General features: G+C 42.6%; 1 long non-coding RNA gene across 2 annotated transcripts in view; it reads left to right on the forward strand.

Moving 5' to 3' along the window:
• LOC115074173 overlaps positions 1–27,812 on the forward strand; it is a 172,927-nt gene that overhangs the window by 51,087 nt on the left and 94,028 nt on the right. The window contains exons 2-3 of one of the 2 annotated variants that reach the window (XR_003852202.1): positions 22,204–22,317; positions 23,239–24,082. This is a non-coding gene — a long non-coding RNA (uncharacterized LOC115074173). Of the gene's footprint in view, positions 1–22,203; positions 22,318–23,238; positions 24,083–27,812 lie in introns of those variants that run through there. The other variant, XR_003852201.1, reaches the window with a different exon arrangement.

The raw sequence follows: 27,812 nt of genomic DNA on the forward strand, positions 1-27,812 counted from the left end.
GGTGGGTTTGGGCTCCAGCTTCATTTGGGATTTGGTACTTCCCTAAGGCCATTGTGGGAAAGGAGAAAGAGGGCAAGGCCCAGAGCCAGGCTCAGCCTTTAAAACTGGAACCATGAGTGGTCTGGGTTTTGGTTTTTTCCCCCCCCCCCTTTGTTCCCAAACTTGACCAGAAGCAGCAGGGAAAGAAAACTGCAGTGCGGTAGGACCCAGAGCTAGAATTAGTGCTTAAGCTGGGACAGTGGGGGCTTAGGAGCTCAATCGACTTTGTTATATTGGAGCCAAGGCCGAGAGAAGTAGAATTTGTTTATTTATTGTGTAGTCGGCGCAAGGTGAGTTGCATTCAGATGTGGTGGGTATTTTCCTGTCCCCAGAGGGCTTTGATGGGTACTTTGTGCCCCGGACCGGCTGCTGAGAGACAGAATACTGTGCTGGATGGACCTTGGTCTGACCCAGCCTGGCACTCCTTGTGTTCTTAAGTTTGTACCTGAGTCAAAGGGAGGGTAAAGTGACTTGCCCCGGGTCAGTCACATGGAGTGCCAGCGGGTTCGGCTGCCACGGTTCTCCATTCTGATGCATGCTTTCTAAATTGTTGTACCCCCACCTTGGCTGAATTCCTTATTCAAAAAGGCAGGTAATAAATCCAGATAAGTGAGAGAACCTCCATTCCATCATACTCGGTATGAGAGGAACCAGCCGAGGAAGGCAAGTCTGTGTTTGGAACCCAGACGGTCAACGTGGGTGATGTGGGATCTTGGCCCCAGGGCATGAGAAGCTAGCAGAGGGAATCCAGCCTGTGCTCAGAGCCCCCACGACCAATGCACACAGCAAGACCTTCGCAATGTTTATGGTCATTGATTTATCATTGTTACCAAGACACAGATTTGCAGGGTTTCCTCCTAACAGAAACATTTAATCACCCTGAGAACCGACCGCATCAGCAGTTTGTATAATAATTTAATTAAAAATGATATAAAACTTATGATGTAAACCCTGCTGGATTTCTTAGATCTCATCTGCTAGAAAAATCATTAGCACAGACTTAGATGATGTGAAAATGATGCTCTGGAAATGAGAATGGATTTTAATTATTTTAGCTCAGTGAAAGCACCTTTCATTTGCCATCAGTTGATTAAATGACCATGTATTCTGCATTAATGTGACTTAGCGGGACAATATGATATTTTGATGATATTTGAATCAAGAGCCAGCGGTGTCAAACCTTCGGAGTTCAACCTGACAACCATTCAGGACTCCAGAACTAATGTAAGGGAAGCGGCAGTGTGGTCACTGTGGTAGGATGTGGGCTTAAACAATGACGACGAAGGGATGATCACTGGGTCCCTGCAGTGGAGGCATTTTCCCTCCCTGCTGGATTCTTTGCCTTCATGTTCCAGCTACCAAGGATCCTCTGTGCCAATCCCATACCTTCTGCAAGTGAGGGAGCAGCTGTGTGCAAGCATTTGGAAAGTCCTATTTTTAGCAAGTGATTTTCATTGCTGGAATCCGCCTCTAAGAAAAAAATATATAAAGGGGGAGGGGCCACTGAGCATGTCCCAGAGCTGCCACACACATCCTGTGTCCTCTCTTCCCCATCAGCATCTGCAGTGTTTGAGTAGAGGGCATTGGGGCACCTCGGCTGGAGGGTCTAGCATTGGAACCTAATTACAGCAGGGTCATTCACTTTTCTGATTCTAAGTCTATTTTTGCCTTTCGTTCTTAACCTGTTTTTTTATCTGGCCATGCACACAATACAATTTCCCCCTTCCTCTGTCTGGTCATCCAAAACCATTCTTAATAAACATTTAAAAATAAAATAAAAGCACTTAGGGCTTTACAGAGGATGGACGCTCTAGGATTCTGTTAGAAAATCCTGCAACGAACGTGTGTGGTTAGCAAACATGAAATTGGTATCCAATGCAGTCCTTCTGTCCCCACTTACAGCCTGGTGCTGGTAGAATCCACGAGCCATGTGTAGATGACATGGGGATTGTGGTTTTGCAGGTTAATGTAGATCCTAAATCCGGCCCCTAAGGGTCTCCATGTGTCAGTAAATGGGACATCCTGTTCCCCCTCTCTAGGGGTTGTGAATACAACTTCTGTATTGTATATACTTTTAGCAAGACCAATTCCTAAGTAATGGTAAATCATGCTGAGCACATAGGCCCTGTGTTTCAACACCGTGGCAAGCACTATTCCCTGAGAGGTTCAAACTGTGAGACGCCAGAAGCAGCACCAGAGGCCCCCCACATAGGCAGGAAAAGAACACTGATGCCCCACTTTTAGCATTCCTGTAATAATGGCCACTATCACTTCATTTAGTCTTCAGTATCCAAGGCAGATTTCTGGCATGTCCAGCAGGCTTTCATGGCACAAAGAACCAGGACCTTTCCTGGATCTAGAAACAGATGTGTGAATCTCCTGCATGATTTCACAGTATGGCTAATAGCACTGTCCATCCACTGCATCTGCTTCTGGGGATCCTGCTTGGATCTTCCGGAGTAAAGAACCATCATTCTCCGTCATATCCAATGCAGACTTTCTGAGGGCCCCAGGTTGCAGGAAAGCAGTGTTCTCACAATGTCCTATAGAATCTGTCAGCAGTACATTTTCAATAAAGTCGCCTGACAGAGTATGCATGCGCTTTTCAGCCCATACAAACTAACCTGATCGTCAAATACAAACACAAAAAGCACTTTAATAGGAGTTTGAAGTGCATGTTCTGATTACATGTGGGCATTTATGAAAATTAAATGTCTGCACTTGGTTTTCTCCTCTGACCAAGTTACCATGCCTGGGAACGTCTCTCTGCGCTGTGACTAAAAGTGCATGTGTTGTGAAAGTATATGTATAATCTTTTTATCCTGGCCGCATAGATTCAGCCATGCTGCCTACGTAACCACCAATTTCCCAAATAAGGCAAGTTTACCCTCCTCATGTTGAATTCCCCATGCCCTCTGCAATGCCAACTCCTGATGGCCTACAGACCTCAAAGGGCCAGAACGGAGAAGCAGTGATCTAGGGCTTCCCATGCTTTGCATCCACTGTATACAGATCTATCTCATGCTTATTCACTGTGGATATCCTGAAAATCTGGCCTGTTTCTGGCTCTCCAGGACTGCAGTTGGCCACCCTTGGTCGCTTCCAAAGGTTCTAAGGCAAATCACCAATGTCAAAGAATTCAAAAAATCAATTAAAACATATCTTTTCAAAGAAGCCTTTGCAACTATGAATCAATAACAATCTAATACCCAAATTGCACATTTACTTAACTGCTATATTTAAGTTTTCAGCCTCTTCGTCCTTCTGGCTTTCCTGTTGTTTTAGTAATTTAAGTATAGGGATTTTAGTTATGGCATATTAAGTCATTAATTGGAATGTAGGGATTATTATTACTAATTGTATTTTTTTTCCTACTGATATTTATTTATTTTATCTTGATTTCATTTACTATCTTTATTTTATTTATTTTATTAGTTATGCATCTTAGGTTTATTTTAATATTTTATGAATTGATTTATTCTAACATTTTTGTAAACCATTTTGCTCAATTGCTATTGTTAAAGACGGTATAAAAATGTCTTAAATAAATAATAAATAGATAGGGTCTTTCCCATCTCTTGACTCTCCTTAAAATATGCCCTTTTTAAAAGTTTCTTATTTTGAAAGAATTCAAAGCTTTTAGGAAGAGGAATGAAACCTTCCGAACATTTTTTGCTTTCTCAATAATACATGTGTGTTCTTCCGTAATGTGTAATTTGACCGTCTTTATATAGTACGTTGTTTTATCCTCTGCTCTAGTTAGAAAATCATTAGTATCTAATTTTTATTGAAGGTGGAAGAACAGAAGAAATGAAACTACATAATTAAACAATGTGTGAGGATAGCATGGAGGGTGTATTTTATAGCGCTCTTTTGGATTCAGGTTAAATGGTCAGCCTTCCTAGCTTTATCTATGCTTCTCTCAGTACAAGTGGGCATGATTGCGGGGAATGCTTCGTCAGCCGTAGGCACATTTGAGGTGAATGTCTTTACGTTACCCTTTGAAGCTTGGAACACGGCGATACCGTGCCAGCCTAAGCTCCTCCTCTCTCCGCCAGCCATCCAGGTACCCAACCTTTTCCTCCATTGCCATGGCGACCTGTAGGGCTCTGTTACTGCATCGGGTTTTGATGAGGTTCAGCAGAGGTAGGCGGGATTGTCTGCAGCCGTCATTATCTTCAGAATCATAAAGCATTAATGTCGACCAGCCAGGCATAATCAGGATATAATTGTCTCTGATATCAGAGAGCAGAAGACTGAATGAAGGTCAAGTGCCTGGAGATGTCAGAAGGAGCTGAGATGGAAATTGCGGCTTTAATTACCTGTTGGCTGGCTATAGTTTCCTTTCTGAACAGACAGTTGTTGTTTGCCTTGATTCTTCTCCCTGTTGCTCTGTGAAGCTTGCTCTCTTCCCTTCCCATTCCCACCATTTAGCCGGAAATGCTTAAAAGTTGCTGTCACCTGCTCTTTACCATTTTCTTTCTGCTTCATTCCTGTGGCACTGAGTCTGGCAACGTTGAGTGCTTGCAGAGAAAGTTTTGAGTGGGTAGGTGGGGGAGGGGGCATAACAAAAAAAAAACAAAACAGGGAAGTACAAAAAAGAAAATCAGAGAAATAGTTACAAAAGCAATTAGTGCTAAGGGCTTGATTTTCAAAGTGGTTTGTGTCTGTAAGTGATGCAATATTTCAGTAAGGGTTCCTTATTGAAATGTATTTATTTCTATTAAATATTGGATTCCTTCCCTTCTCTGTTGGTATATTGTACATTAAGGAATCGTCCGCTCTTATTTTCATCGTTCTGCATATAACGGTACATGGGAAACCCTATTTTGTGCATACTTTATCCACGCTGGCAGGAGGCTTTCTAAGGGCGGGGTAAGCGTTCACACACTTACTTTTGATAAAGGTAAATAAACACGCTCAGAAGCGTGTCCATACATGTACTGGGACAACCCACAAATTTGCAAAGCAGACGTAGAGGCGCATAAGTCCGCTTTGAACATTCAGGCTGCAGATGCTCCGTGCAGGCTGTTATAAAAAAAAATTACCCTCCCCAATCCAGGGAGGAGTATGGAGGGAAATGACTTCCTTACCCCTATCCCTCCACAGGCAGCCATGTTGACAGCTTTTTTTCTAAGGCAAATGTGCTGTTTGTTGTTTTGTTTTGTGGTTTTTTCATTTATGCACATATAGGGGTAGATTTTCAAAACAGCGCGCAGGCATACATGTGCGCGTGCTACCTGGTGCACACACATGTACACCTCATTTTGTAACTTATGCACGCAGGCGCACGCAAGTTATAAAATCGGGGCTCGGCGCATGCAAGAGGGTGCACAATTGTGCACCTTGCCTGCGCCGAGCCGCACTGCCTTCCCTTCCCTCCCCCAACCTTTTTCTTTTTTTCTTTTTGTTTAAAACTTACTTCAGCCCTGGGGCTGAAGTAAGTTGCGTGTGCTCTCGATCCCCCGCACAGCGGCAAATGGCCGCTGTGCTAGGAGCCTCTGACCCCTCCCCCGGACCTCCCCGGACCTCCCCGCCCCTTTAGTTAAGCCTGGGGACTTACACGTGTCCCGGGGCTTTATGCGCGTCGCCAGGCCTTTTGAAAATAGGTCCGGCGCGCGTAACCCTTTGAAAATCCGGCCCATACTGCATAAGCATGTGGAAGTTTGTTGTTTGTGTTCTTGTGCATTCAAATTAGCCATATAACCCAACATACAAATCATCATGCAACATGGCGATTCTAGTTCTCCAAAAGCACCGGTAGCACATGACTGCTCACCTCACAACTACTAGTTATGGATTTAAGTCACTGAAGTCTATTTTGAGTTACCTAGGATCAACCATCAAAATGCTGTAGATAGCCATCAGCTTTCAGTGTCTTGCACTGTCCTACTTATTAAGACTGTGCAAAGTTATCCGGGGTATAGTAGGTAGGACTGGAGGGGGGTGGGGAGAGACTGAGGTTGGATTGCTCTTCCTCAACCTGCCTGACGCTTTTGATTATCATAGCTAGTCAACACATGACCATGTCATAGGGATCATTTTCCCTATAGCCTGGCACCATAATACTGCATCATAAGAAATGCCATGTTGGGTCAGACCAACATCCTTTCTTTAACAGTGGCTAATTTGGATTGCAAGTATCTAGTTGGTCTGAAAATGTAGATCTATTTCCTGTTACTCACTCCCAGGGATAGCAATAGCTTTCTTTACCTGACTAGTAATGTTTCATGGACTTCTCCTCCAGGAACTTGTGGAGGTGGTGGAATCTATGAGATCGCTGTGAGTATTTTTAGATGCTAGATTTACATTAGAGTATCAAGTGTCTCAGGTGGTTAATATGGCATTATGGAAAATGAAGTTGGTGAAGAGGTTACATCCTTATTTGTATGATCAAACTTTTAAGACATTTATCCAAGCTATGGTTATGTTGCATCTGGACTACTGCAATAGTCTCTTTATGGGCATCCCTGAGAGGCCCACGCATAGACTGCAGGTTGTCCAGAATGTAGCAGTGAGCGTGGTATTGGGTTGTTCAAGAAGAGAATCTATCTGCTGGTGAAGGCACGGATTGAGTTTAAGAGTCCAATGTTAACTTTCCTTGCTGTATGGGGAGTGGGACCTAAACACTTGAAGGTTAAGTTAAATTGGTGTGCGCTAATCTGGCCTAATCAGGGCCAGTTGTTGGGTTCCATCTTTTCGGGTTAAGGATAAAATCAGGCTGAGGACAACAACGTTTTTGGTGATAGCTCCCACACTTTGGAATTTATTTATTATCATTTTAGCTGTTACTATTATTTATTGTATGATTGTATTTCTCTATTTTTATTTAACTGTAAACCATTGTGAAGGCCTTGCCGATGTGACGTTATACAAAAAACAATAAAACCATAAACCAGTGGAAATTAGAGCTGACAGAGATTACTTAGTGTTCCATAAGAAAGTTAAAACCTGATGTTTGTTAGACCTGCTTGATAATTGTTTGTGCGAGGTATATGAGTAGTGGGTGATTGATTCAGCAATCCCATGTGGGTGAGGGTAGATGTTGCAGTTTTTTATTTTATGTTTTTATTATGTTGATTTTGTGTGTTGTAAATTTTAATTTAATTTGTTTCATGTGTATTGATTTTTATAAATCGCATTGTGTAGTCCTTTTATGGGTTGGGGATGCAATTAATAAGACTGTTTGGCTAATTTTTATCTCTTAATTTTTATTTTTTTACCCATCTACCCCACTCATGATTTCATAAACCTGTATCATGTCCCTTCTCAGCCATCTCAAGCTGGAGACCTAACTTGTATAGCCTCTCATCATAGGAGGAGTCATTCCATTCCCTTTATCATTTTTGTCACCCTCCTCTGCACGTCTTCTAGTTCCGCTATGTCTTTTTTGAATTGGGGCAACTAGAACTCAAGGTGCAGTCGTGCTGCTGATCAATACGGAGGCAATATGATATTTTCCATTTTATTCTCCATTCCTTTTTGGATCATTTCTAACATTCTGTTTGCTTTTTTTTTTTTTTTTTGAAAGCTGAAACACATTGAAATCCTCAGCTCAGTGTATTACCAGCAAGGAAAAGGACTTTGGAGTTCTTGTGGATAACTCCCGATATAGAACCCAGCATCATGTACCTGTAGTTGGGATTATTTTTTCTTGTGTGCATCAGGAGAATCACATATCCCAAAACTGATAAAATTATAAACGGCACATTGTTTTCACTTCAAGCAATAGCCGTAATCCACTGTGATGCTGTAGTGGAAGCAGTTAATATATAAAGAATAATGATTACTTCCTCCATATAACTAGTGTCACACTGTCTAATATCAAACTCAAATGAAACGTTAATGCATCTTAGTGGCTGTGCATTGCTTTCGTGGTTTTCTTTATTGCTTGGACATCAATGAAGTCTGGGCACTTGATGCCTGTGTTTTGAGTAGTCCCTGGGCACAGCCTCCTCACATCCATTAGAGAGATCTGACGGTAACAAAGTGCCCGCCTCAGCTGGTCATGGAGCCGCTCAGCTGTTTGCTTGTCAGTGATCAATGAGGTACGTGCCCTCACCTGCAGAGTACATGTCAAGTTCTTTAAGGATTTTAATGCTGGAGAGAGGTTTTGGGTGTACCGAGAAATTCCCCAGAAGAGTTCTTCCACTTGGTTTAATGCAGCGAAATTCACCACATCACTGCAAATCCACTCTGCTGAGCATTACAGAAATCTACATGTAGATTTTATACAGAGGGTCGGTAACTTTCAAAGGCATTTCTTTCCTCTGATGAAACAGTTCTTTACCCACAGAAATACTTGGCTTGTTATAAAATTGTCCACCCGATAAAGGGCTAAACTTACTCCATATGTCCTGTATGCATGTAAGTTTCCCTGAAATACGTAGAGGCGTTCCCAAGAGTGAAGCTGGGTAGGGGTTTGGAATTAGTGCATATTTTTACGCACATACTTACGAAAAGCCTGGTTTTCTTGAAAAATTTCTATGCACAAGTTGCCGCACGCATGTTACAAAATACGATTCCTGCGTGCACATGCGAGGCCGATTTTAATATCAGCACGCGCACGTGTGGGCGGGTGTCGTTTAATGTGCGCAAGGGGGGGATTTAAAAAAAAAAAAAAAGACGCACGGCGACGCGAGTAGGGCCTTTCCAAGTTCCCTATCCCCCATCCTACTCTGCCTCCCTTCTCCCCGACCCCTAAAACCCCTTTCCCTACCTTTTTTTTTTTTTAAATTTCGGAACTGAATAGATGAAGTAAGTTCTGCGCGCTGGCCGGCTGCCAGCATGCGCTTCCCCAGGACGGGGCCTAATGACCGCTGTCCCGGCAGGCCCCCTCCTTTCATTGAACCTGGCACTTCTGCGCTGATCAGGCCGTTTTTAAATTGCGCTCGGCACACGTGTATTCCCCGTGTTTTCGGGCGTTAGCGCATATTCGCACTAGTGCTATTTTATGAACCTCACACATGCACGCACAGGTACTGGTACGGGAATTAATTTGCACACTCAAAAAAGGGGCGGGCTAGGAATGAGTTGGGGCATTCCGGGATTGGGCAATAATTTACGTGTATAATGTGCGATTTTATAACCTGTGCACGCGGTGCGCATTCGGCGGTTACCTGCGTATATTTACTTCTGCTTTTTATCAGGGGTAAGTCAGAATAGAATTCTTTAGAGCCATGTACTGTCAGGGTGAAGGGTCAGGGTAAACAGGGGAATGCAGACTGAATAACCAGAAGGGGCTTTATGACCTACAGGCAGACTGGGCAAACTTGTAGACTAATGGGTAAAACTGGTAATTTCCTTCTTGTACACATGTTACGAAATGTGCTGACTTGGCGCATGATAAAGCTGATAAGTGCTGAGGAAAATGTGTGAATAACATTTCCTTGCGTAAATGCTTTAAATTAGGAGTGCACACATGGTCGAATAAGCATATTTTATATATTATAAATGCACTTGCGCAGAAGATATGTGCTCGCGCCTATGTGGGCGCACAGGTGCTTGTTCTAAAGTTACCCTCTTGATGCACCTATACCACTAACCGGCCAGCGTTTATTTGCTTTACTGATAGGAGATGGTGCAGCAGCTGTATTACCTGGTCTCAGACCTGGGGCTCCCCTAGGAAGATTTGGTTGTGTTTTGCTAGGCTTAGCAAAGTATTGTGAACACTTTAGGGGACACCAGAGATGATTAAACAAGTTACTTAAAACAACTCCTCAGTAAGCATTTGCATAATAAAATCTGAAGTCTTGATAAATACACCTGGAGGATGTTCATGTGACATTCACTCAGGGGTAATGGTAATGTAGCAGACGATGTCAGAAAATGACCAATTTGGCTCATCCAGTCTGACTTATTCATTAGGAGTTTCTTCCCTCTAGATAAAATCTTGTGCCACTGTTAGTGTGCCGTCCCTAGCCTTTCTGGTGCTTGCTGAGATATTTCATGAGCAAGAAACCACAGAAATGAACTACAGAGCCAATACTTTTATTTATTTATTTATTTAAAATATTTATATGCTGCCATCCCGGGCTTTTCAGGTCACCATAGGCAGAGTAAAGTCATACCCTCATACTCTGTGGAGGTCAATATTCAAAGGGTTTAACTGGCTTACTTCAGGAGTCAGCCACTTAAAATATTAAGAGGTAGATCTTAAAAGCCAGTGCGCTCATCAATTGAGGATGCGCACATGCCGGGATTCCATGCGCCGACCGAATTTTAAAAGCCGCCCAGATACACGTGTATCTCCTGCTGTGCACACATCTCACTTGATTTGAGAAAGGGACTTGGGGTGGGCATGGTCTGGGTGGACATGGGCGTTTTGGGGCGTGGCCAAAGATGTGTGCATGAATACTTACGCGTCCAGGTCCTCTGCTGCATAACTTACTTCTGCTATGGAGGAGAAGTACCCATAAAAAAAACAAAGCAACCAGACGTTTCGGGAAGGTTTAAAGGGTCTGGGGTAACTGGGGGGAGTGCAGGCTATTAAACTAGGAGGGTTTGGAGGACCTAGCTCTACACTGGTGAAACTGGTCATGGCATGAAAGCAGGTTGGTTTTAAAATACACTGACTTACACGGTAGAAACCCGATTTATGTGCCTGGGAGCGTGCACCCTTAATATTGTGCGCACATGTGCGAGCATCCAGTCTATTTTATAAGGTGCACACAAAGCAGAAGTGAACATCACACCTCTAAAAGCCATATTTGTCATTTCTGCTTCAAAAGAAAAATATATAATTAAAGGACCAAGCTATCAACCATTAGTCCATCTCCCTGCAAGCTAAATCATAGCTTCAGGTAAACGCATCTGTGGGTCAGTGCCTTTTATCGGCAGTTATTTTTCACTGTTTCCACAATTCATTCTGAGTCTTGTGAAGTCTTTCAATGTGTTCTTTCTCTTCGTTTTCCTCCCCCGATGTGTTGTCTCTCCCATTAGAAAACCGATAAACCAACGAACAAAATGCCGTTCTGACTGTGTCCCCATGTGTGTTCATTAGTACTTTGAGAAATGAACCAACCATACTGGAAAGAAGGGTTAACCTTCCAGAATCTGAAAAGTTTGCTATGTGGAGAGAACGTGCAGGTCAATAATACCCTCTTACCACAGTGAGGACCAGCTGCATTCATTCAATGAATGGCCGTCTCATGTTCTTCCAGAGAATTAACCAAAGATACCAGTTTGTAGCATTTGCGCAACTTGAAAATGAAGCTGCACTTTAATTGTTCCTACTGATTTTTGACACATAAGAGCAGGTGAAAAAATTCCCTTAGCTTATTTGAAAAAATAAGTACTGAAATGTAAGAGTGTGCTTCGTATTATTTCTGTAAAGATCTTTGCTATTCCAAAGATTTTATTGATGTCATTTTATTAATGTATTTTATTTTTATGTCTGATGTTTTATATTGCTGATTAGTGCACGATAACAATATTTTAAATAAATAAATAGATGAAATGTAATAAAGTAACCAGTGCACAGAAAGTTTTTCAGTTCTGATTGGACTGTTTGATTCTGCCTATTATCACAGTGATTGTGGTGATAACTCCCCTCCTCACCGTCAGGAGTGCAGGTGTGGCATCACCTACCTGGAGTAATCTATGGCCAGGTCCATAGAGAGTAATAGAATTATCTGCAGACACCTCAGACTACTCATGGGAATATATAGCTTTGTAGGGATCTATGCTGCCCCAGTAGCTCTTCGTCTTGCAAAGGCTCTCCTCATCTTCATTTTCCTCCTCTGATGAAGGCTGCAAACTTTTGTCTCCACGCCAGAGGCTGTACCACTGTTCAAGGGAGATCCTTTTCTATTTTATCCTGCTTTCTCAGATTGCCTCCCCTTATTTCATTCCATCACACCATCTCTCAAGATTTACCTCTTTTCTGTTGTCTGTGGATCCCTAAAGGCTCGAGGATGGAAATGAAGAAAATAATGCATGGGGGTAAGTTGCTGGTGCGGTGGTTACTGCCCTTAACCAATAAGCATTGATACTTGTGATGTGACTCCAACATTGCTCTCTGCTTCAATGGCAGGGGGAAAAGGGAATTGAATTCAGACAGAAACCAACAAGGGCCCCATCCTTTTACGGTCTGAAGGAAAACAAATAAGTATGGGGGTTACTTGCTGATGCGGCAGTTACTACCCTTAACCAATAAGCCTGATATTTTGATGCAACTCCAATGTGCTTCAACAGCAAGGCCTAATAGGGAATTGGAGTCAAACAGCAACCGACAAGAGCCCCGACTTTTACAGTTTGGGAAACTGATAAGCATGGAGGTAACCTGCACGGCGCAGCAGATACTACCATAAGCTTGCTGGGCAGAATGGATGGACTATTTGGTCCTTTTCTGCCGTCATTTCTCTGTTTCTTTGTAATATTCAAAGTGTAATGCATTTTATCATATCTTTCATGGCGAGGAGGAATAGCCTAGTGGTTAGAGGAGTGGGCTACGAACCAGGGTTCGAGTCCCACTGTTGCTCCTTGTGACCTTGGACAAGTCAATTTACCCTCCATTGCCTCAGGTACAAAACTTAGATTGTAAGCCCTCTGGGGATAGAGAAATACCTACATCTCAGTTCAAATATCAGTGTATTAAAAAAATAATAGAAAGCAATATATACTGTATGTACCATTATTAAAGTCACTACATAAAATTATATTTCATATACTGTAGAGCAGTAGAGTAGGGAAATATGCAATTTGATGAATTTGGATGTAGGTATGGGTGTGTAATGGGATGTATTTGTATATGGAGGAAAAGGCCTGTATAAATATATATATTTGAGAAGAGGAAAACAGATTTTATCCTATACAACCCGAAGCACACTGCGCTGTGAAAATCTTGACCAATTAAAGACCCAAATCCTCACCACTTTAGTTCAAAATCTAAAAATAATCAGATGGTTTACTGAGCCAAGGAAGTTTCTTGAATGTCAGAATCTCTATACATTTTTTAAACTGTTCTGCAGAAGGAAGTACAGTAGATTTATAAAGAGTTTTTCCCTGCCAGCAAATGAATTTACAGGAAAACATGGCTGACCCTACCTTAATCAGCCAACTCTGGGAAATCTCCCCACTGGTGACATTTACAGAACAGATGAACTCGACGGAGATCATAATGTGCTGATTAAAAAACTAATCCCCAGTTTAAGGTCAAAAAACATGAAAGAAATGTCAGCCAATCTGCTGACAGTAGGTTACAGGATAGTGTTTCCAAGGAGCAGGTCCTCGAGGAAGTAGAGGTGGCAAAGGTAGGAGACAGCAGAGCCTGCAAGCAGTAAGGGGGCAATTTTGATTCGCCCGCGTTGGCGCGAGGCACATCTGTATCTTGTAGTGAATTCTCTAAGGGAAACTACCCAGATCGTTGCCCTTTGAGAATTGGTCACAGGTCCGCAGCATCCGCAGAATGCTTTGGGCCTGTTTTTGCAGGCAGCGGATCGAGGGGGCAAGGTGGTGCCAAGTGCATTTGAAAAGGCAAATTGGGAGCATTGTTTGCTGCACCCTGAATGCTCCACCGGCAATGCTTCATTTCCACCTGGGCTGAAGGCAGGCGCACTGTACACGACCATGTGTTCTCTTAGCTATTTCGGGGGGGGGCAAACTCCATAGTGACCTCGCTAAATCCCTTTGAAAATTCTCCTCCAAAAGGATTAGGGTTTCCAAAAAAATTGTTCCATTGTATCATGGGATTCACCTCGCTCTCCGGCCCCCCCCCCCCCCCCCCCCCAGAATCAATCACTAATCTATAACATGCATCATGGAGATCATAACCCCCTCAGAGCCATTCACCGTAACGCATCATGGGGGGGTCATTTCACCTCCTCCCCCAACAGCCCAGTCATCGTAATGCTGCGACAGGGGGCTCATTTTCCACTCCAAGGCCAGTGACTGCAGTGCTACACCCTAGAGCTAATTTTCCCACAAGAACCAATCAGTGCAATGCATTACTGCAGCGCTTTCCATTGTAAGGCCCGGGAGCCAGTGCTGGCTCCCCGACTCTCTGCCGCCCCCTACCTTCTCTGGAGGTTTGTTTCCGCCACAGTTCTGGATTTCCCCCCCTGCCCCCAGAACCGGTCACTGTAATGCCCCATCATGGGTGTCATTTCCCCCTAGAGGCGGTCACTATGATCCTATGATGCTGCAGCAGAAACGTCAATCTGTCTCCGAAGCAAACATAGGCGTCATAAATGTTTGTTTAATTGAGACTTCACCAAGACTGTACGTTGCTGTCGAAAGACGGCACAAGCCCATCACATTTCTAAACACAAAGGTAAAGGGACAGCCAATGTATTTGTTAACTCATTAGGTAACATTTTCTAGGTGTTATGGTGTGGCATACTAATGAAGGTAAAGCAATATCAAACAGTATGTTTATAGTGATACTCGGAGCTTTTGCAACAATTAATCTGGCCTAATTGGCACAAGAAATGAATGTTTTAAGTGATGGAAATTGACAAAACCAATTCATTCTTCTTTTAATAGCCCACAGCAGAGTCATTTCATGGAGAAGGCCATGCAGTATGGACCCAAACCGGCCCACACACACTGCAATTTAAGGGCCTCTCTGAGTCAGGGTTTTTTGCAGGCCGTAATTAAGCTAAACTAATTGGAGGAAAGATAGCAAACCAGACCATGTTTGACTATAAAACCCTAAACATCCACTATTTATCCAATAATGAGACCACACCGTGCTGATCACTGGAGACGATGGTTTTTAAGCTTTGACAGTTGGCACAATGCAGTGCATAAAAACAATTAACAGCCTCCAATTAACTCAGGTTTCATGACTTAACATCTCGGCGTTTTATATACATTTTGATTGTTTTTAATTAAGGAGGCAGACTGAATTCGTCCTTATCTGCCGTCATCTGCTATGTTATGTTATCTGTGGTCGGTGAGCCTGTATCATTCCATACAGCCATTAAAATAACTGGCAAGCAGGCGCAGACTTATTGCATCGGTCACTGAAAATTTTCGTTACTTTAGTCTGCCAATTGCATTAGAAATCAAGAGTCTGTCCTGTTTTTTGCCATGAACAAACATACAATTGACTATTTAAATGCTTGCCTAGAGGTCAGATTTTCCAGTGTAATATTTTAGCCAGTTGCCTGCATGTTGTCTGGCACAATGATTATTTATTTATCTATTTAAAAGTCTTGTATTCCGTAACTTTCAAGATGGTTATCTGTTCAGTGCAGATTTCATAACAATCATAAAGCACATAAAATAATAAGTAAAACAATATCAACATTAATATGTACTTTAAAACAATGTAAAATCCATACTAGACCAGCTCTCGTCCATATGCATCTTTAAACAGCAAGGTTTTCAATTGACATCTAAAACTGCCTAGGTCTGGTTCATTCCTTAGCTGCTCGGGAACAGCTTTCCACAACACTGGTGCTCTCATGGAAAAGGCTGTACCATGGGTCTGTTTTACTCTATAGTTCTTTATTGGGGGAACCTGTAATAATTTTGTCCCGGAAGATCAGGACACTGACTAGACTTTACCATTCCTGTAGGGGGATGTCTGCTTCTGGTCACTGTAGGCTACATTTAACCAGGGTAAAGTTGTCCCAAAATCTGGAGATGTTTCCCATTCACCACTGAATGGATGCCAAGGCCTGGGTTTAAGGATCAGCCATTAAAGTCCGCAGTGCTATCTGCATTAGGGATGTGCATTCATTTCCTCCAATTTAGCGATACGCATGTACCTCGCTGCCTTTATAGTAAATGTGGGGAAAATGGATAGTATGCGTGTATCTCATTATTAAAATTACATGCATACTATCCACTTTCCTGAGTGTACTATAAAGTCAGCGAGGTATGCGTGTACAACGAATGCACACCCCTTTTCATGGCTGATGTTTCTGTCTGGCACCAAATTTATGTCTTTGGCCAAGTTTGTAGCTGTTTTGAAACTTATGCAGGTGAAGCAGTTTGAGGCTCTTTTTCTAGCTGCTTGGTTTCTTGCATAGTGGTAAAAACTGCAGGATTTGTGCACAGCGCCTTGCATTTGGCGTGAATGCAAACGTCATTGAATATGCAAAATGTATCCACATCTGGAGCACTTTTTTCAAATTGTTTTTCATGTGGTCCTTAAATCTGGTCCCATAACATCTTCTAGGGTGAAATTCTAAATAACAGCCTTACACAATGCTTTGGAAACCAGAAACTACTCATCAGCTATTTGTAGAAATGGCCAATGGTTATCCTTTGGCTTGGTGTGATGAACATTTAATTATTTCTCTAGGGGAAGCACATAATTAGAAATATTGGGACTAGTACAGCCCTTGCCACTGAAAATGGTTCGGAGACATTCCATTTGGCCTTCTCAACTTGTGAGAATGAATTTGTTTTTCACAGCCACCCTATAATCATTATCAATTGATGGGGTTAGAGAAATCTGTCCTTAAGGAGGTGCTGGGAATTCCAGTCCTTAGGTGAAGGTCCTGGCAGATGTTTGTCATTTTCTGTAGATGGAGCTGTGTGGGTGGTTTTCAGATGCAGCACATGGGACAGCAGGGATGGCGTCCAGGACCCGTGACGGAGAAGACCAAGAGGTGCTCTCTGTCATGACGGGAATCTTGCTCTTCCAGTGTACACGAGTCCTTGTACTGGTGCAAAGGCTGTCAGAGCTGCCAAGAATCCAGTCCCTCAATACAAGAGATTTCCACACCCCATAATCTGTATTTATTTCAGATCACAGCAACTCGAGCAGCATGTGAAACTCTCTTTTTCTTGTTAATGCCAAAAAAGCATGAGGGCGGAAGTAAGGGGCGCCCGTAAAACTGCTCTTTGGGTACATTAAGGCAATAGCTTTCACGCCGGCGTGGGCGCACACGTGCGCGTGTTCATTGGCACGCAGCTATTTTATAACGTTCGTGCACACGTGCCAAATTTAAAGTGGCCGCGGGCAAATGCCACGTCTACCGCGTAAATTGGGGGATTTTAAAAGGGGGGCGCACACTGACGCCATTTCCAGTTTTACGAGTTCATCCTCAGTTTGCCAGTTAAGAAAGAGGTCTGCCAACCCCCCCCCCCCCCCCCAGTTATCCCCGACCCTTAAAACCCAGCAGATCTGCCTAGTTTATTTTATTTTATAACTTGCACCTCCTCCAGAGCAGAAGTAAACTTACACGGCAGGGCTTCTGGGTGCGCACATCTTGGCTTCGCGCCCCGAAAGGCTCATCCCCCCCACCCAAACCATGCCCCTGCGCAACCCCTGTTTGAAAACGTCCGTGATGTGCGTGCTGCGGCATTTCCGCCCATATCCGGGCGCCTTTTAAAATCCTCTCAGTGTGCACGAGCGCAGCATATTCGCGCATCCCCTAATTAATGCACACGTCAGGATTTTAAAATTCACTTTTACGATTTAGACTTTATTCTTCGCTGGGTTTATTTATTTATTTATTTCCATGGGAAATCAGAATATTCTTCAGTTTCTGTATACAGAATATTTTTAGACTTCTAGATATCTAAAGTGGGATCAGATCCTTGACTGAAATGTATTGTCAGGCAGCCACATCTGGAGAAACTAGAAAGTACTTGAGATGTTCCTTCAGAATGAGATTTTTAGAGGAGATGAGATAACATTTTATATGCATTTTAAAAGGTCATACCAACTTTATACTTATGTAAAGGACTGTTTAAGATAATAACTGATGATAATAATTTAATTTGTTGACCAGGAAAGCCACATTAAGTCAAACCGTTTGAATTTAAGCTGGGTCTCAGAGACACAGGACAATAAAAGATGGATTTTAAAAGCCTAGTGCGCACCAAAATCGGGGGATGTGTGCACAGGTCAGGCTCGGGCGCCCTCTAAACATTAAAAGCCGCCCAGACGCGTGCACACTTGATTCCAAAAAGGTTGTGTGGTCTGGACGGGGCGAGGGCGTTTCATGACATGGCCAAGAGACGTGTGCATAAATACTTACGTGTCCCGGCACGTGCACTGCCGCGTAACTGCTTCTGCCATGGAAGAGGTGTAACTTAAAAAATAAAAGTAAATCGCCATTTCTGCCGGGTTTATAGGGTCTGGGTAACTGGGGGGAATGCAGGCTGTTAAACTAGGGGGGTTTGGAAGGGCCTAGCTGTCAACCGGGCAAACTGGTGGATGAATTGGTGAAACTGGCAAATGGCCCAGACACGTGCCCATTATAAAATACCCTGACTTACGCGGTAGAATCAGGATTTTCACGCCTAGGTGTGCGTCCACTTAAAATTTGTCACCCATGTTCCCGATGCCAGGCTATTTTATAATGTGACTGTGTATCTGGATGTGCGCTGATTTACGCCGGCTTGAAAGTTACCGCCCCAGTTTTGATTTGCCTCAAGGTTACAGAGAGAATCAAAAAGCCAAACTTTGGTGTGGGGGGATTTCAATATGGGAGCACAGTAGCACACACCACTTTGAATCCCGGCTTCTGCCGTCTGATTCCTTATTACTTTCAAACTATTTTCTTTGCTGCTTGTAAGACAGTAAAGGAAAGGTAATTCCACCCGGTGGTCTCTACCTTGCCAGTGACAGCGGGTCCGATGGACCCATTTGTGGTGACTTCAATGATGTCCTACTGATCGTCAGCCACTTGGTGGGGGGGGGGGGGAGTTCGAGGAGGGAAGGTGTGTAGCCATCTCCCCATGGCTTGAGGGCATCCTTGAGCCCAGCAGAGAGAATGTCTGTTACATTTCGCAGCTCACAGGCAGGTCCCGCAAGCCACGGCACTCATCTCTGCCGCTCGAACGAGGCCCCAGCCACGATGGCAGCTCCGACACCGTGCCTGGATACCCTGCTCACGCCTGTGGTCCCTTTATGCAGTGCACAGCTCCTCTTAAAGGGCCAATGGTGGAAAATCCTGATCTGATGCCTACTGATAACGTCCCATGTTCCCCCTACTTAAGGATGTCCCGGACTTCCAGAGGACGCCTCAGCAATGGCTCACCTGCCTCTACGTAGTGTGAGTTGCTGCTTCATCCAGCGTTCCGCCTCCAGTTCCTGTCTCAACTCTTCAGCTCAGCCTGCTTTGTCTTTTCAGCTCAGCCTGCCTCATCTCTCCAGCCCAGTCTGTCTCATTCATTTCATTCCCATGACTCCCTTTGGACTGCCTTCTGGATCTTACCTTTAGCTTGGACTCTGACCACTCTTGCTTTCCACCTGCCTCAGACTTCAGCCTGGACTCCGGCCATCCTTGTCTGCCACCAGCCATCGACCTTATCCTGGACATTGACCATTCTCATCTGCCAGCTGCCTCTGACCCTAGTTTGACTCTGGTCCCACGCTCTTGCCTTCTCCTAAGAGACTCTCACCCCCAGAATCCAAGGGCTCAACTCAAGGGGAAAGAAGTTGGTACAGGTAAAGCTCCTGACCAGTCTCTTCTCAGCCTAGATCCGCCAGCTGTCAGTGAAGACCTACAGGCCTTCCCTGTAGATTGAGTCAACCTCATCACAGCAACAAAGGTCCATGAATCTTACCTGTCTCCTTCAGATCCAGTGGCAAGCTGTGCTCTCAGTTCGCCTCAGAAGCAGTCACACGATGATGATGATGTGAGTGGACTGTCCCTGCTCGCAGGATAGGTGGCGGTGGTACAGGATGCCATGATGCTGAGCAAAAGCGACGTGGGAGCTGCTGAAGGAGATTGGAGATGGCAGTGCAGGACCCTGTGCTAATCCTCAGGTACCCATGTTATCTTCGGAGTCTACTTGTGATGACCAAGGGGGGGGGGGGGGGGGGGTTAGTCTTAGTAAATCCGCTGTGTTCACTTTGGAAACTATTTGACGGGCTATCGATGGTTTGGGCAAGGTTGTCGCGTCTCAGCTAGCCTCTGTGATGAAGGGGAATCTAGTGCTGAAGAACAAGGTGCATGAGTTGGAAAGTTATAAAGGAGCTGCAGAGACACGCCTGACAGAATTTACAACTAAAGCGGATCAAGTAATTATATTGCAGCAAATTCTTATTAAGGACAATTCTTATTTATCTTAGCAACTGGAAAATTTAGAGAACTCTGTGAGATGCTGGAACTTGTGCTTTATTAACCTTCCTAGCTTGCCCTTCATTTCACCTAAAAAGATATTTAAAAGATATTACATTGAGGCTCTTAAAGTTCCACAGGAATCTGCCTTGCCAATTTCAAGGATTTTTTAATCTTTCCACATTTAAGAATAAAGAGACAGGGATGTCTAGGACAGATGGGTTGATATTTCTGAAGATAATTTGGACCTAACAGCAATATTAGAGACATCTGCCTGCTAAACATTATTGGGCCCATAATTGAAAGATGGCCTTGTAAGAACTTAGCTGGATATGACTTATCCAGCTAAGTTACAAGGGCTATTGAGTAGCATGGCCATGTCGCTGAATATCCCTGTACAAGCCGCATAACTTATCCGGCTAAAATGAAATATTGCTACTTAGCCAGATAAATTACCTGCCTAAGTAGCACTGCCCAAATCTGCCCACTGTCACGCTGGCTAAAAGATAGCTGGATAAGTGACTTATCTGGCTATCTAGTGGCTGCTGATATTCAGTGAACCACTAGATATTTATTTATTTATTTATAAGCTTTTATTAGACTGAAACTTGGTACAAGCCTTCACTCCGGTTTACAATTATAACAACGTTTTACAGTCATAACCTGAACAATTGGGGTTAGTATATTGAATCGTAACGAAAACATTAGGGGTTTGTACATCGGAGAACGTCGCAAATGTAACAATAAACATTGATTATCATAGTTGTGGTTGAGATCGTAACGTTTTCAAGGATCATGGTAAAATATAGTAGTTCTGCTAGCTGGGGGGGGGGGGGATAGATATGGTTATTCATAGTAGTTGATCTGAGTGTTCTTATAACGTTATTTTTAGAAAAGGTTAGAAGAGGGAGCGGGTTTTGCACATTGAAATTTGTAGTCAGAACTATAATATGATTCTCATAACAGGGTTTAGGGGGGGACGGGGGTGCTGGTTAGTATGTTTTCGTGGCTGATAGAGGGAGTAGACTATGTGTAGGTTCAAACTTATGAGTGCATGGGGGTCAAAAGATTGCTTGTTGTTGATGGGTTGAGGGTATTGTTGTCAGATAAGTCCTATATATCCGGCTTTTGAGCTCTGAATGCACTTTCAATATTGGGCCCTTTAAGCTTAGGAGTTACATGAGTAAATATAACATACTATCGTAGCAATTTTCAAAAGCCATTTACTCAAGTAAAGTGTACTTATGCGAGTAAACCCTATGGACAATTCAATGGCAAATATTGTAGCAATTTTCAAAAGTCCACTTACACGAGCAAAGTGCATTTACACGTATGCAGCTGAATTTTCAAAGAAGTTATGCATGTAAATGTTACATACTACCATAGCAATTTTCAAAAGCCATTTACCCGCATAAAGTGCACTTATGCGGGTAAATCCTATGGTCAATTCAATGGCATATATTGTAGCAATTTTCAAAAGCCCACTTACATAAGCAAAGTGCATTTGCATGTGTAAAACTCAATATTAATTGTGTAAATACTTTTTAAAATCAGGCCCTTATTGTTATATTTGCATTAGATCCTGATAGACTGGCTAGTTACTAGAGTTGTTTTTCAGGTATCGAGGTTACATTTTTCTTCAGTGTAGGATTAGAATTCTTCCAGATGGGGCCAAAGTGATGCAGAAGAGACGTAAATAGTTTTTGTTAATGAGGCCCAGGATACTGCAAATAGGGGCTCAATTTTTTGTTTTTTTTGTTTCCTTGCAAATATTATATTAAGTGTAAAGATCTTCCATAATTTTTTTTTTTTTTTAGGCTTTCCAATTGACTCTTTTTCTGAGTGTAAAATATGTTCAATAGGGCTGGAAAATGCCACTGATATCAGCTCTGTAACTGGTTCTTATTAATGTATTCCCTTTAGAATTTTATTTGTGATGTTAATTTTGATTATTTAAATTTTTTTTCTTTTGTGTACTTAATTTAAGCTTTATATTGGGGTATTGAGTTGTTCTTTTCTTTCTCTTGTTTTTGTTTTTGTTTTTTTTCATGTTTTTTCTACGTTGCACAATGTAATACTTAGATTTCCTCTCAAGGGTCATCTTGAAGTTGTAAAATTGAAAATGTTGTAAATAATTTTAAAAAAAGGTGAATTTTGATTTCATGACCTGGGGTCTTCTCTTGAATCGTAGATTAAGAAGAGAGAAGCAACGTTTACTGAAAACAGAATTCAGTTTCCAAAAAAAAATGCAAGATCTTAATACTTTTCAAAGGAAAAGGGCAGACTGCATAAGGAAACGCATGCTGTAAGTACTGTCCATTAATCTTAAACCTGTAATATCATGCTAATTGCATTCTAATATCATGCTAGTACAGAGAAAAACTGCGACAAGCTTGGAAAGTTGATTTGCAAACCATTAGAAAACAGCTCATAAGCCACTTTGCTCACTGCGTAAATAAGTTGCCTGATGTATTTGTGTAAATCTGTTATGAAGCAGCAATGTTCGCACATTCCTCTTGGCCCCGCCTCAGAACGCCCCTAGACCACCCCCTTTTTTGCGTAGGTCTGTGCATGAAACCGAAAATGCATGGGTACTTTTGATGTTCAAAAATATGATGCGCATGAGTACAAGCTGCTCCATGCGTGTATAGGCTAATTTTATGTATGTAGCTCCTTTTAAAAATGAATTCAAAACAGTCATAACAGTGTCTAATTTCTCCATCTCCTGGGCCGTTTTCCCCACTTCTCTAAAAGGTACATTGGACCATGTAGGAAGGTACAGAGGTCTGAATGCATAAGACCTTCTATGCCATCAAGATTTTCATCTGGAGGCCATCTGGCACAAAACAACATAGCTTTTCCTAGATTAGCGAGGGAAAAGGAGAATCACAGATGCCTTTAAGTTTAGTTTTTGAATTTTGGCCATTGTGAGGACAAATGGCCCCAACAGGGCTGGACCGATGGGGCCTATTTGGAACTGGAGATCCCAGCAAAAAAGTAAAGCAGTTAAATTAAAACTCTCTTTCTTGTGCCATCATCAGGAAGGAACAGGCCTCATCTCGTAAGAGGCAACTGAAACTGGGCAGGTTTAGTCTATTTTTTGAAGGGAAGAAAGCTTGTAATATGTGACTGTGTCTGTCCGTGTATCCTCCCCCTTGTGTTTGTATCCTATCCACACAAAATTTTGAGGACGTGTAGGGGATCACTTTTTTTTTTTTTTTAATAGATGCTTTGGAACCTCAGCAAATTAAAATGAACTCTGTCAGAGGCTTTGACTGCTCTTGCTTCCACCATGAAATATTAAGATGATACGAAGCATAGACAACTGACACCATGCTCAACAGCATGAGCCTGGAGCCTTGAATCTTTTGTTCATCTGCCAACGGCCTGCTCCACTTCATCCCAGAGGGCAAGCTGAAGCAGTGACTACAAACCACATAGTTTGCATTTTTAATGCAAAACCAACGTAACCTTGAATGTTGGTGTCACATATGCAGTTTTGTCAACTTGGGCGCAGAGCTTAAGAGTGAAGAATTTCCTCCATGGAGATGGTATGGAGAAGGCGAGCTCCTACATTTGACTTTAAATCAAGGCTTCAGAAGCAATGAAGGCCGAAACTGTTTTGCTACAGGAGTTAGTTTTCAGGGTGAGATAAAGACTCCTCCAGTTTTCTGCCACCCTCGTGTTGTCCTCTGCATTAATTAAGCAGAGGAGCAGCAGGCTACAACTACCCAGTGCATAAGTCACCAATTGGCCACTGAATCACATGGTCATAATTCATAAATTGACTGAGTATACTATGCTGCATAGAATAAAAGATGCAGCAGAGCCCACGGGGCCCAGGATGCTGTCGAGCCCAGCCATCATTGGGCGCCAGCTTCCAGCATTTGTCAGAAGTGGTCAGCACACGCGTCTCTAAATCCCGCAAGTTCTTAATGGCTGTCATATCACCGATTTAAAAAAAAAAAAAAGAAAAAAAAAAGTTTTTTAAAGGGGTTATTTCAGCTGCATTCCCTAGTGGGAAAAACAAAAGAGATTCATAGGTGTTCTGATAACATCATCGAGGTGATTCCCCCCCCCCCCCCCCCATTGACAGAGAATGGGAGGAAAAAGCTCTGGTGACTCAGTCCCCCACCATGGCTATCAGAATACATGATGGCAGCCTCCGTGCAGAACAAGGTTACTGGCATCCCTGTGGCCGTGTAACACCGCAAATAGCCTCCATGAATGGTGGCAGTAATGTTTCATATATGGCTCAAATTATTCAATATGGGTCAAAGAGTAATTTTCTGCCTGGAAGAAAATAATGTAAAAATACTGATGTCTAAATACAGCCAATCTCAAGACCTCGGAAATGTAATTGGGAATGTGGAAAGCAGATAGGCAGCTCTCAGCTGTGGGATATAGCCAGAGCTACTCCTAGCTAATAGGGACATCCTCTGAAGGTTTAAAGCCTTTGCTATCACATCATCTAGTTCTGAATAAAATCAAATCACTTGCTGAAGGATTGGGTTGCTTTAAAAACTGTTTTGTTTTGTTTTTTTAAAGCTGCCTCTGGAAACGAAGGACTCCCAGAAAAGCTACTGGCTGGGCCATGTAATGGACGTAGCTAATCATCACTTTTCCTTTAACATGTAGGATAGGGGGCAATGTAAACTAACAAATTAAGGGCAGGAGGAGGGAAAGATCAGGTGTTTGTTTCCAGATATGACTCTAGTTCCTGTTCTTTCCCTGACCCAGCTCTTACATCATCTGCCTTCAATTTCATCAATTTTGGAAAATGTGCAGACATACAGAGGAAGACTTTCAAACAAATCTATGCAGCCCATATTTGCATGTATTTGGCCGCACGATGATCTACCTCAGTATTTTATAACCTGCATGTATCAGATATGTGCAGATTGTAAAGGATGCTTATGTCTGGTTACGTGCGAATACCTGCAATGCATTGAAAGCATTTACTTTTCACACCTATTTTATAAACATGCGTGCATATATTAAATGTGCGAAAATAAATATAACTTGCTTGCGTTAAACCCTGATTTTTCCCCAGAAGCCTGTATGTTTTAAGACAAGCGCATGCTATTGAAATCACCAATTTGCTGATACCTCCACCAGTTCAGCCAGTCCTAGTACTTCACTCTGAATTCACCCCCCAGACCTCCCACCCATCAATAGCAGACGAGACGAGTCTGATATCAATTGTGCTAGATAATTAGCAGGTGTGAAATTACATGAATAAGTTGCCTGATATAAAATAGCAACTTTTGCGCATTCTTCTTGGCCCTGCCCCAGAATGTCCCGTAACGCCCCTTTTTTTGCGTAGGTAAGTGTGCACACGAAACCGAAAATGCGCACATGCTTTTGATGTTCAAAAAATAGGATGTGCATGAGTACAAGTCGCTCATGCATGTATAGACTAATTTTGTGCACCTAGCTCTCTTAAAAATTAACTCAAAAGTGAGCACCAACGTTTATTTAAAACCGGTAGATGTAGTATAGTTGGATTTTCAGAAGGCGTTTGCCAAAGTTCCTCATGAGAGGCTTCTAGGAAAAGTAAAAAGTCATGGGATAGGTGGCGATGTCCTTTCGTGGATTGCAAACTGGCTAAAAGACAGGAAACAGAGAGTAGGATTAAATGGGCAATTTTCTCAGTGGAAGGGAGTGGACACTGGAGTGCCTCAGGGATCTGTATTGGGACCCTTACTTTTCAATATATTTATAAATGATCTGGAAAGAAATACGACAAGTGAGGTAATCAAATTTGCAGATGACACAAAATTGTTCAGAGTAGTTAAATCACCAGCAAATTGTGATAAATTGCAGGAAGACCTTGTGAGACTGGAAAATTGGGCATCCAAATGGCAGATGAAATTTAATGTGGATAAGTGCAAGGTGATGCATATAGGGAAAAATAACCCATGCTATAGTTACACAGTGTTAGGTTCCATATTAGGTGCTACAACCCAAGAAAGAGATCTAGGTGTCATACTGGATAACACATTGAAATCGTCGGTTCAGTGTACTGCGGCAGTCAAAAAAGCAAACAGAATGTTGGGAATTATTAGAAAAGGAATGGTGAATAAAACGGAAAATGTCATAATGCCTCTGTATCGCTCCATGGTGAGACCGCACCTGGAATACTGTGTACAATTCTGGTCGCCGAATCTTAAAGATATAATTGTGATGGAGAAGGTACAGAGAAGGGCGACCAAAATAAGGGGAATGGAACAGCTCCCCTATGAGGAAAGACTAAAGAGGTTAGGCCTTTTCAGCTTGGAGAAGAGACGGCTGAGGGGGGGATATGATAGAGGTGTTTAAAATCATGAGAGGTCTAGAACTGGTAGATGTGAATCGGTTATTTACTCTTTCGGATAATAGAAGGACTAGGGGGCACTCCATGAAGTTAGCATGGGGCACATTTAAAACTAATCGGAGAAAGTTCTTTTTTACTCAACACACAATTAAACTCTGGAATTTGTTGCCAGAGGATGTGGTTAGTGCAGTTAGTATAGCTGTGTTTAAAAAAGGATTGGATAAGTTCTTGGAGGAGAAGTCCATTACCTGCTATTAAGTTCACTTAGAGAATAGCCACTGCCATTAGCAATGGTTACATGGAATAGACTTAGTTTTTGGGTAATTGCCAGGTTCTTATGGCCTGGATTGGCCACTGTTGGAAACAGGATGCTGGGCTTGATGGACCCTTGGTCTGACCCAGTATGGCATTTTCTTATGTTCTTATGTTCTTAAAAATGAGTATACTGCTTTTTAGTCCTAAGACCACTCAAAGCAATGTACAATCAGTTAAAACAATACATATACCAGCTTCAGTGGACGGGATGCCAGGAAAGATAGACAAGCTGCTTACCCAAAGTCTAATTGCTGCACGGTATGAAATAACAGCGCATTGGAATGTAAAAACTGCACCTAACAAGCTTTCAGTACATAAAAGACTTTTATTCATTCATCAGATGGAACAAATAATGGCAGTAAAGCGAAACAAGACTGAAAAATTTGAGAAAGTTTGGTCTGTGTTTTAAACCTGTAATGAAGAGAGTACAATCTTCTTATTAGACTGAGGGAGAGTTAGTTGGGGGTGAACGCCTGTTGTGGAGGAATATATATTATATTCTGTCTTATAAGGCTGTAATTTTCAAAAAACTTTGTAATAAAACTTAAATAAAAAAATATTCAGTTATAATATAACAAATAAAATACAAAAACAAAATAAATAATAAAAACCACCTCTGCCTTAATAAGCATCCAACCTGCAGCCTCTCCCACACCTACTTCCACCCACTACCAGTTCACCCTTGGAAACAGCCACAACAGAAAGAGAGCGTTCCCTACAGACTGGCTGTGACAGAGGGCGAGCTGGAGCAGGATCAGAGAAATAACTGAAATGGATCTCTCCTCAGGAATGAAATCTAATTCAGAGCAGAAAACAGGGAGAGCTGAATAATAATGTTTGTTTTCATGTGGAAGAAGGAGTTCTAATAGCACTATCGGTACTGGAGAAAAAACTAGCATGTTGTGATATCTTTTAAAGGTCCAGCACAAAACAGATGATGCAGTACATGTGCACAGAGGTTCTGTCTTCAAGCCACAGTCTATTCAGGGAGTCATAACACTCTCTCTGTCTTTGTAGGCTGCTTTATGGTACATATGTTCCTCTGTTCCTTGCTTCAGAAGGAGGCATGGCATACTAGTTAAAGCAATGGTTTAGAAATTTAGAGAAGCCAGGGTTCAAATCTCCTTTCTTTATCGTGACCTTGTGCTAGTCATTCTGCCTCCCGTTGC

The sequence above is a fragment of the Rhinatrema bivittatum genome, chromosome 12 (assembly GCF_901001135.1).
Source record: "Rhinatrema bivittatum chromosome 12, aRhiBiv1.1, whole genome shotgun sequence".
Classification (NCBI taxonomy): domain Eukaryota; kingdom Metazoa; phylum Chordata; class Amphibia; order Gymnophiona; family Rhinatrematidae; genus Rhinatrema; species Rhinatrema bivittatum.